This window comes from Lepidochelys kempii, chromosome 2 (assembly GCF_965140285.1).
Source record: "Lepidochelys kempii isolate rLepKem1 chromosome 2, rLepKem1.hap1, whole genome shotgun sequence".
In the NCBI taxonomy this organism is placed as follows: Eukaryota; Metazoa; Chordata; order Testudines; family Cheloniidae; genus Lepidochelys; species Lepidochelys kempii.
This window is the reverse complement of record NC_136381.1, coordinates 49465631-49477309: the sequence shown is the minus strand read 5'-3', so window position 1 is coordinate 49477309 and position 11679 is coordinate 49465631. Positions and strand designations below refer to the sequence as shown.

Sequence of the window (11679 nt, the reverse complement as noted above, 5' to 3'; positions counted from 1 at the left end):
ACAGTGGCTGGTGAGGCAGCCAGGCAGAGCGTGTGCTCAGATGGTGGAGCAAGCCAGGTGCCTTCTTCTCTGGGTGGGATGTGAACTCACACAGATGCACCTCTGAACCCTGGGTCCTCACTGACCAAGGACAACCATTGTGAGTGGGATATGGTGAGGGAGCAGAGGAGGACACAGTAACGTAACTTTTGGTTGTAGAACTCAAGACCAGGAGGCAGAAGACACTTCCCCACACTCTTTGGGGTGGGTGTCCTGCTCATAGTTTTAGGTTTATGAATCCTGCTTGTGGCATTTACCCTAATTAATGTCAGGTGACTTCTCTCCAGGGCCGGCTCTAGGCACCATCAAAACAAGCCGGTGCTTGGGGTGGCACATTTCTAGGAGCAGCATTCTGGCACCGACCATGCAGCCCCTAGAAATGTGCCCGAGCTCGCCTCCGCTCCGCCTGTTCCCCTGAGCGCACCGCCGCCGCTCTGCTTCTCCCCGCTCCCTCCCAGGCTTGTTGCACACAAAACAGCTGTTTCGTGCGTCAAGCCTGGGAGGGAGAAGTCGAGTGGCGGCATGCCTGGGGGAGGAGGCGGGGCTGGGGATTTGGGGAAAAGGTTGGGAAAGGGTGGAGTTGGGGCAGAAAGAAAAGCGGGGGCCGCCAAAAATTTTTTTGCTTGGGGCGGCAAAAATCCTAGAGCCAGCCCTGCTTCTCTCCTTTCATTAAAAGTTACTGTTCTACACTCGGACTCCGTGCTTGCGAGTGGAGAAGTATTGCCTCTCAGAGGTGCCCAGGGATAGTGTGTAATTGTCCCAGGTCACTGGGTGGGGGTTTGAGCTGGTTCTATGTTGTATTGTTGAAAAGGAACCCCTAGATATTGAACCTGGACCTGGTTACTTCCGGCTCCACCTGGCAAAAGGGTTACATATTAATCAGGGGAACCACGCTAAAATCCCTGGTACCAACAATAGTTTAAATGCAGTTGTAGCTAATATAATTCTAATCACAGTTTTGGCACAGTCTAACCATTCTAGGAAGATGGTGTGTGTTGTGAAAACCTTAAATGGCACCCATTTTGTTCTGTCCGGTTTCAGAGTAACAGCCGTGTTCGTCTGTATTTGCAAAAAGAAAAGGAGTATTTGTGGCACCTTAGAGACTAACCAATTTATTTGAGCATAAGTTTTCGTGAGGATGAAGTGAGCTGTAGCTCACGAAAGCTTATGCTCAAATAAATTGGTTAGTCTCTAAGGTTCCACAAGTACTCCTTTTCTTTTTGTTCTGTCCAGCACTCTGAAATTTCATACATCAGTCATAATGTGCTGCTGATGGCGTATGCCACCTGGCAGGACTGGAGAGGAAGCACTAAACTAGCTTCAGTTATTCCTCTCAGATGGAACCCAGAAAATTGTGGTGGGCCACCACTCCTCTACACCAAGAACCCTATCATGGGGAATCCTGCGGGGCTCAATCCTGGCTCCTCTCTTTTTCAATATATATATGAGGCTTCTTGAAGAGGTTAGGAGATGCCACGGGCTCCAGTGCCACCAATATACTGATGACACCCAGTTTACATCTCCTTTTCAGCAGGCACAAATAACAGCAATTCCCAGATGCCAGAGTTCCTGCAATAGATAAGCATCTAGATGAAAAAGCTGCTGACTCAAATTTAATCCAGGTATGACAGAAGAGACACTGATGAGAAGAGTGGCACTTTCCTACATCCCTGCATATGACCTCTTATCCTTGGCTCCTGGCTTCTGTATGATCTGAGAAGAGGTAACAGTGGAATGGGTGAGGTGGAAAGAAGGCGAGGGAGAAAGGGGAGTCAAGGTGTCAAATCCTTGTTAGGGAAGCAAATAGGATTTTGTGCAGTATTTTGACCCCTCATTGAACCTTGGCAAACAGGGCAGAAGGTGATTGTGATGAGAGAAGTGCAGGGAGGAAGTCAGATTAAAGGCCTACAGCTTCAGTGTATCTGGTGGATGGATGAAGAGAGAGACAGTAGGTCAGGGTTAGTTATACTAGGGAAGGGATAAATGGTGGTTTTATTATCAATATGAATGTTTTGAATGTGTGATTGAAACAAGTGAGCTTTGGAAATGGTGAGAGTTGGGTGGAAATAAATTAAACATTTAGAAAAATGCAAGGGGAACATAAACATTATTATACAAAGTAACACTAAGTTAAAAGAACATGATCAAGGTTGCAAAATCAAGCACCTAAAAGTTAGGAAATGCCAGAATTAAGGCTGCACAGTCCCCTGGTGCATGTACATTATGATGACACAATCTTTAATCACATCAGCTCATATTGTGTTTTCCACAGGACTCCTTCCTCCCTCAGTTCACAGAATGGACTGTGCTAATTTAATGAGAAGCTATTCACTATTTTGTTTTATCCTCATTGTTTCATGTGTGGCCCTAGGCTGTGTTTCCTGTTCACTAGTCAAACCTTGCACTGAAGAAAGAATTAATTTCAGCATGGGCTTTTCTATAACACTCATCACCGCAATATCTAATTCACCTTTGTAACACCCCTGTGAGATGAGGGAGTCGTGGTATCCTTGCTTTACGTATGAGAAAATGAGGCACTGACAGATTAAAGTCAAAAGTATGCACTACTATTGTGTGCCAAATTTGAGGCCTATAGTACCTGACTTTTCAGAATCCTTAGCATTATATAGCTTTCTATGTTCAAAGCGCAGCTCCCATTGACTTCAACTGCAGCTGTGAGAACTCAGCACTTTGGTAAATCAGACCCCAGGGTTCCAAGTTGGACATCCGGAAATTGAGACGCACACAGTTCATGACCACCCGTGAAAAATTTGGTTTAAGTGACTCACCTAGGAACTCTGTGGCAGAGTCAGGGATAGAATCCAGTTCTCCAGAGCAGCACAGGACTGTCTTAAACACGAGGCCACCTTTTCTCCTCCAGCAATCCCCTGCCTGCCTCACTACATAACTTCCAACGTCTGCAAGAAATGAAGCAAGGATCCTTCTGACAGGCTATCTAGACCCCAACCCAGTCTGGAAGGGGTTAACTTGCAGCCAGAGGCTGCATCTGTACTGGCTGTTAGTCTTGGATGCACAACTTAAAAAGGAGAAAGCACAGCACTTGGGAGGAGGAAGGGTAAAATGCAAACAGATTTTTCTCTTGGGGCGAGCTGGAAGCCTGACTGGACAGGCCCTTTTGAGCTGTAGCCTGCCTGAACCCCTGGCTTAAGGGGAGGATTGTGCCAGCCCCTCGGCTGGGGGGTTGACTGAGGCACGGTAGCCTGTGGTTAGACAAGAAGAAGATATCTATAGCAGTGGAGGCATGCCTGCAATGAGGTGATAGACAGCTGAGCTGAGCCAGCTGGGGGGAAGGTTAGGTTGTTTACACATTTCTGCTGGACTTTGGTAAAGGACTCTGTGACACTGGAAGCGGTCTGGTCTCTTCAACCTGTCTTGGCCAGAGGGCCAGGTCACTCTATGACTGGAGTAGGCCAAAAGACAGTGGGGAAAACTGAGGCAGAGTTGCTGCATCACCTACATCTAGCCACAAGAGGGAAGATCTCATTCACCACACAATCTTGATTCCTCCCCAGATCAGGTCCATCTTGTGCAATGATGGATGCAGAGGGTCCTGTGGAAAGGATAGTATGTGATCATGTAATAGTGTGTCAAATGAATACTCGTAAGGGGGCTGAATTAAAGTTGCACAAGCAACCTTAATTTTGGCATTTCCTAATTTCTGAGTGTTTGACTTTGCCACCATAATTGTCTTTTAATGTAATTGTAATTTTCATGTGTAATTTTCTAGGTTTTTAAAAATAGCAAACTGATAAAACAGAAATTGCATCATGTGGCATATATTTGCACCTTTATCAATCATTAGCACTGACCTCTGCCACTTGAGCTAATGAACAACCAATAGCAGTAGTAGGATGTCATCCTCTAAGTGGACTAGCATGAAAGGAGAAAGAGACACATACTTTCCCAATGGGGTTTCATGGATATTTGCTGACAGAAGTGGAATGGTGAGAATTGGGAGTCTTGTGTTCCTTTCCAGGGTTTGGAGGGGTGTGCACTGTAGTGGACACAGATTCTTCTCCTGTTGCCCCAGGTTTGTCCCCTTCTGCCCCACCCAATCCTGTCTCTTCCCCACCCTGGCTCCTTGTCCCAATCCCATTCTCTTTATCCACTCAATCTCATTCTCCACTTCTCAGCCTTCTCGTCCCAGTCATATTGCCAGCCAATCCTTGTCTCTCCCTCTGGGCTTGCAGTCTGAGTCCCAATCTCCCCCTCCACTCCCATTCTCTCCTCCCTCCTGCCACCCAGGTCCAGCCACTTGGCCCAGCCATTCCCAGTTCTTCTCCCACACTGCAGGTCCTTGTGAAATCTGTCTGCCCCCCCGCACACTGCAGTTCCCTCCAACACTGGTTCCTAGTCCAAGTCTCCAGCCAGTCCCAGTCTCCCATCCCCCCTCTGCTTCTTATCTGATCTTGGTGGTCCCCTACACAGCCAACTGGCTGCCAGTCCCGCCTTCTCCTTCTGTTTCCTTTACTAGCTCCCAATCCTGAGCTCTCAGTCTCCATGTGTTTCGCCTCTCCCCTCAGGTCTCAGTCCCAGCCTCCCTTACTCCCAACTTCCCATCTCAGTCGTCTTGCCCAACCACTCCCAGTCTCCCCTCCCACTGCTAACTCCACGTCTCAGCCTCCCTTCCTCCATGGCTCCCAGTCCTATCATCTCATTTCTTTCAGTCCCAGGCTCCTCCGCCTGCTCCAGTCCCAGTCTCATCAGACTCATCCTAATCTACTCCTTTCCCTCCCCCTGGTCTAGCTCTCCTCCCTTCTGCATTCAGAATCAGGCAGTGTCCTCCTCCATGCTGCCTGAGTGCTAGCAGGGGTGCGGGAGGGGCATTGAGAAGCTCCCTGCTGTCAGTTCCAGTGTATGGGCCCAATCAGAATAAATTGCTGTTCTGGAGGGCAGGTGAATGTGTGGGTGATGACAGAGGCCCCACTTTTTTCAGATGACTTTAAGCACCAGGAGCACAGGCAGTATAGTTGCACACAGGAGCTGTGGAGGTGGGGAGGGGGAATGGAGCATACTTAGGCTAGGTCTACAATACTGCGGTAAGTTGACCTACACTCCTCAACTATGTTATGTTATGTGAATAACATAGCTGTAGTCCACATACCTTAGGTTTGGGGTCTACACCGCAGGGGGTCGATGGGAGAAACTCTCCCGTCAACTTATCTTACTCTTCTCGTCGGCGGTAGAGTACAGGGGTCGACTGGAGAGCGTTCTGCTGTCAATTTGGTGGGTCTTCACTAGACCCGCTAAATCGACCGCTGGTGGATCGATCTCAGAGCCTTGATCCTGGCTGTAGTGTAGACATAGCCTATGTCACTCTGTGGGACTGGCACACACACAGAGTCTGGTCAGTGCTAGGAGTTGTGAGAAGCGCAAGCATGCTCAGTAAGGTCAGAATCTTTGGAGATTTTTCACTGCTAAAATCAAAGTCTCTACCGAGCATGTACAAATTGCAATTTTGCAGAAATTTATCATTTGGCTTGGCAGAATTAAATTTTTATCTTTTTAAAATTTTGATGGATAATATTGATGCTTATTTTTAAGCATTTTTTATTTTTATCAATTTAAAATTTCACAGTAGCTTTTTATTGATTTAAATTTTCACAGGTCAGGAAGGAGTGGGAAGCTCAGACAATACTTATTAAATGACAGGATACACAGGTTCAAAAAGTTAAAACTATAACTGTTAAAACACAAATTGTTAATATCACGTGTAAAAATATATCAAGTAAATATCCTTAATCAACTCTAACAAGTTCTCAAGGAACATTTTTCTTACTTTGCCTATCTAAACATTTTTATTATTATCGGTGAAAATATTTTTTCATCAGTTGGTGGGTGTGTACAGTGATATCAACATTTTTTGACATTTACCAATAAAAATCTAATCCTTCGAAGCCTATCACTTGGCCAGATTTGGAAAGCGTTTCAGAGGGATGGCAAAAGGCACATCCCTGACACAAAGGCCACCCTCCTCTTCCATCCCTCTCCCTCAAATTCCCTGCTCCAAAGTATGGGGGTGCTAGAAAAGGTCACCAGATTTTTTTTTAACATGAGCAAAACAGTGTATTTTCCTATAGCCTTGTTCTTGGGAACCGCTGAAATTTTCAGAAAAGAATCAGACTGAGGCAGACTTCTGGCAACTGAAACAGTTTAAAGTTTGGCTAAGTTATAAGCAACTGAAAATAGGGTATTATAATGGGAAGCACTGGACAACATTAATAACTGGCAGGGCTTACTAGCCCTATTTATAATACTTTTCCTTTGGAGTGAGCGTATGTATGTGCATGTGCCCATGTGTGTGTGTATACACACAGAGAAAATGAAATTGAACTGGCAATAATAAAAATAGAAAATGAACTAGGAATTAATATGAGAGAAGTTACCATAAACTGAATTTAATGGTCAAGGACTAAGGTTACTGACTCTATCATTTACTCTTCTGGGAACTTTCCTTAGCAGGGATTGATCCTTTTTTCTCTGTAGAGACTTGTGCACATACAGCATTATTAGATTCCTGCAATTTGTCCTTTGACAGAATGTTTATTTGTAATTATCCTAAAGTTTTAATGGAAATAGTTTTTTAAAAAAGAGAGAAATGAGGGCTAAAAGGCTAAATCAACAAAAGAGGACAAAACATGGGACAAAACAACTGTTTCATCTTTCCTCCCATTCCTTTGTCTGTTTTTAGACTGTAAGCTCTCCAGGGCCGGACCACTCTTATATAGGCTGTGAATTGATTAGTGCACTTTTGGTAGTAAACTGAGTAATAATAGTTATTATTTATTATTGATATTTTGGTAGCATCTAGTAGTCCCAGTCATGGTCCAGTATCCCACTGTGCTAGGTGCTGTATGAACACAGGACAAAAAGATGGTCCCTAATCAGTTCTGAGTGTATTCTATGATTCCATGTCACATAATCTGCTCTGGATCCACCCCTTGCCTTGGTATCTAAGTGTTCATTTAAAAAAAATGCTTCTAGGCCTCATGACTGTGAAGAAAACCTTAAAAACAGGAAACACATGTAAACCAATGGAGTGTTGTGTTCCTGACTCTGCAAACAGAATGAGACAATAGCTCTGGGAGATGTGAACTGCCTTATTCCTCTCAGTGGGTGTTGACTCTGAAACCTAAAGATGATAATGTAAATGACAACTCAATTAACTATTTCACTGCTGATCACTTTAACAGAAATAGCCAACAAATATACTGTTGCACCCCACAATCCTAAACTGCCGCCCCAATTGGGTAGTTAAATGTCAAAGTAATACCACAGTTATTGAAGTAAGTTGATTATTCAGTATCATATTTAATTAGTCAAAACACTCCATTAAAATATTTAAATAAAGCTGCTGCAGAATTTCCAGTATATTGCGCCAGTGCCCTGCAGAAACCTAGGATCTTCCTGCATGATTTAGGTCCAGCTTGCCACAGAATACATGGGGCCTTGGTAATAACAAGAACAGAACCGAAGGCTAGGGTAGTTTGTATGGATGTCTGCTGTCGCATATTGAGTCCTTGTTTGAATACTACTCCATTGCAATTAGACTGAATGGATGGATGAATAAATAAACCTTTAGGCTGGAATGATGTAGGTGCACTAGGACATGGAATCAAAGTCATCCTCTCTCACTGCTGAATCAAAGCCAATGCAAAGAGGAGGTAGCCAACTTACTGGTAACACTGACTGGTGAAGCAGAGGCATTTGTTTTCAAAGTGAAAGATATTTATTCCCTGATAGCATTATATGCCTGTGACTTCCTTTCCACTTTACCTTCTGATTGAAATACCAATAGAAGAAACAGATAATTCAAGAACATGTTTGTTTTTCTGATCTGCATTAATACACTACAGTGACAATTACTGGGATTGGATTGATTGCGGAACAAATTTGTTTTGTGGTTAAGCCAATCAGAAAACACCTTATTTATCAAAATGATACTGTTTTAAATGGCTGTACTTTGACCAAAAGGCTCATTTCTAGTTGTCCAGTTATTTTGATTTGATTAGTAGGCAATGGTTGCAGGTTGTGTAATTGATACTTAATAATTGTTGTTAGTCTTTGAATAGTAGATAGTAAAAATAATACACAGTATTCTCATTAGCAAGGCAAGGCAAGTAATTGAAGTTTTCTGTTTGGTCTTCATACATTGACAACATTTGTATAGTTTGTCAGGCCAATAAAGTATTATAAAATTGAACTGAAATTGTACCCCATTGCTTGACCTCTGATGGCATGGGCCTCAGTCCCAGGGTGGGTTTTGGTGCCTGGATTCTAAATGATGGTTATGTTAGAATTCATAAGATTTCTTCGCCAGGCAGTGTGGAGAATGTTAGGATATGTGTTCTGTTTATATTATTTTAGGTGTGAGGTATGTGGGAAGTAAAATATATGGGTAGAGTTCAGGTAGTGGCTTGAAACCTAAAGACTCTGTGAGGCCCATTGGGTTGCTATGAGCCACTCCAGAATGTTGGTTCAAAAGTTCATTGGAGGAGTGAGTGTGGAGAATTGCCAGCTGTATGCGGTTTGGTCTGGGCTCATGGAAGTTGCCAAGAAAGTTCTCTGGCTCCTGAGACTGTCCATCGGGGATGATGGCGGTCTGGGCTGCTGAGAGGGTGGTGTGGAGACCAGATTAAGAGAACATTGGACTCTGTGGCTTATGGAAAGGAAGCCTAAACTAGGGTATGAAATAAGACTTTGCGGGGCTTGAAAAGGACAGTGGGCACTTTCAGATCAGTACCGGAGTTCATAGCTTTTAATGGAAAATAGCAAATTACAAGTTTACTAATTCAATCTGCAGTGGAGCTGTGTTGAAGGGTGATTTCTGCAGCGGCCTTTGAAGAACACTGACCATACCTATCAGAGACCCCTGCTCCTAAGGCCAAGATCCTTGTAAGAGGGAACAGAGGGAAGAGTGCCCTGAGGTAAAATTTCCAAGTAAGAAGCTTGATGATGGCTGCAGGTATCTGAGACTGTCTTGTAGGAAACCCAGGGTCATGACAATGTGGAATGTAAGTTCTTCAGGACAGAGAACATGTCTACTTGTTTGTGAGAAGTGCCTAGCATACTTTCAGGTATTCAAAATTATTATTACTAATAGAACAAGATTTTGCAATCACTCCACACATACACTTGTAGTGGCAGGGATCATCATTTTCTTCCATGATAAGGATGGTAATGAATCTGCAAAAAGCATAATAAATAGCTTTATATTAACTCAGTGAATGAGAGACTTCAACTGGGCACAAATGCTTGACAGAGGACTTGCCATGGAGAAGGAAGAAAAACAATAGGTAATGTGGTGAATAGAAGGGGCAGATCTTAGTCTTTGCCGCCTGTTTCTACCAGTAGGTGTCACTGCAAACAAAGCAGTGTTCAGTGTGTCAGACTCTTAACTTAATAGCTGGGAAAACATATATACTACATTAAGTTTAAACCCATGGGGGGGAAATGGTGTAAAATGATCTAAGGACTAAGGATGAACCAGTGGCTTATTTCCTTTCTAAAAGTGAACTGCAAGACCTTGTAAAAAGAAAGGAATGAATGAGATCTCAGATTGTTAGAAAAATATATGTGCAGGTTTGTTGGGCTGCATTTTGGGTGATTCTTTGTGCAGAATGCACATGCAACTGCTCACTTACTTTGCATGAGCAATTAGTATCAAATGTTTCGCCAAACAATAGCCCATTTAGATCCCTGACTAGCCCTTTGCTAGTGCAAATCCCCAATTGCAGTAAATGAACAAACACACAAAGTTAGGCAAACAATTGCACACACTTTTGTGTACATGAACCTCCAATCTCTCATTCACAGAATTTGACAGACATTCCAATATATTTCCTGACAAACCCTAGATAAATGATTCAGACACATCTGGGAGCCCCTACAAAATCATTCAGCTGGGGCGCACGTCTGCAAGACCCTAGATTCAGCGTGCGCATGTCTTTTCCATCTGCCACATGCTTATGCCATGCATTTTGCTTGAGCTTGGATACCGTTGCAGCTGAAGGTGGAAGAGAATAAATAATATATCCAAGCTGATACATGTGATTGTGGAGAGAATTAGTGAAATTGAGGATGGAGGTTTCATTTAAATAAACCTACCATCTTCCTCTGTCTCATGATAAAAAAGGCGCAATCCTACTTCATCAGGAGTCACAAGTTGTTATCTCAGCCAGCAGGAAACAGTGTATATCCAACACCACAAAACACTGGAATATGATTAGTAAACTTAACAGTAACATTTGTGTGTGTTCTTGACTTGCAGTTGCAGGTTTGACAGCATTAACTGCAATCCTGAACTCAGGGTTTCATGTTTCCTCTGCAACAGTTGTAAAACCTCAACCAACAAAATAAGAGCATAAAAGGAGACATAAAATCCTGAACTCCAGTATTGACAAGTAAGTGAAAGAAATATTTTCAGATTCTGGGTCTGGTTCTCCTCTTACAAAAGTGTAGCTCCATGGGCTACAGTGAGACTTCTCATGGAGTAAGGTAATGTTCAGAATAAGTAAGGGTGGCAGAATCAGGGCCTTTGAAAGCATACAAAGAGCCTCATTCTCCACTCAGTTACATCAATGTAAGTCAGAAATAACTCAATGGAAATCCATGAATTTCAAATGATGTAGAACTTGTTTATTGTGCTCAAAGTGTGTTGTTTTCTTAGACCCAAGTGAGCCATGTTCTCCGCATTTAACCATGAAACTTCATGCCCTAATACCTTGCTTACATCTGTGCAGACCTCTTCAATCAGGTGTCACAGTTATAAGTGGCAAGATGAGGATCTTTCAAGAGCTAATTGAGCAGGAGAAAGAGGGGGAAATTTTGTTTAAAATTTTATCCAGATTAGCAGAGGCATGATACAACACACCCTTTACAATCAGCAGAGAGCACTGAGACTTCTCTCTGTACTGTTCATGGTATCAAATACGTGCGGTGTACTCCCTGGAGCACTGCTCAGTCCTGATATCATGAGTGCTCCCACCCTGTAATTAGATGTCTAAGTTGCAAAGCTAGATTATTTCCTGGTTTTTGTAGTGTAGAAGTTTTTGGAAAGTAGGCAAAGGGGTATATTGTGCCTCCAATACCCACATGCAGCTGACATAAGGGACCATATCCTCAGCTGCTGTAAATCCATGTAGCTCCATTAACGTCAACAGAACACTGACTAAGGATCTGGCCCAAAGAATCTGATGAAGATATTCAGGTCTCCAACTCTTGATCCAAACAGGATGTTCTGTGTAAACGGGTTGGTCAGATGAAAATTGCTGAAAGGAAAAATCTTTACTGGTTCACACGACTCCTTTTTTGAAAGCAAACTGTCCACCTCTATTAACTGAAATGTGAACTGAATGCTTATGAAAGATAGGCAAATGTATTTGTACACAGCACACATCTCACTCTATTTGTCATGCCTTTTTTTTGTTTTTGTTTTTGTTTTTTGGTGGGTAAATAGAGAAATACAGGCATTTAAGCCTGGGATCTTTTCAGAGCATTACACTCACGTTACAATTAAGAAACCCCAGCTCACTTTTAAACCAGGAGTCAAATATGGACTGGTGAAGGTTTTTCCTCTCAACAGTGGACCTGACAGGGCTGATTATATAAACACCTGTG

At 43.2% G+C, this 11679-nt stretch overlaps 1 protein-coding gene across 1 annotated transcript in view; it reads left to right on the top strand.

Moving 5' to 3' along the window:
- Nucleotides 1-1217: 1217 nt before the first annotated feature.
- The window catches only part of LOC140906551 (uncharacterized), a 42744-nt gene continuing 32282 nt past the window's right edge, over nucleotides 1218-11679 (top strand). Inside the window, exon 1 of the mRNA XM_078851490.1 lies at nucleotides 1218-10463. The gene's annotated coding sequence lies outside the window, so the exon portion shown is untranslated. The remainder of the gene's footprint in view (nucleotides 10464-11679) is intronic.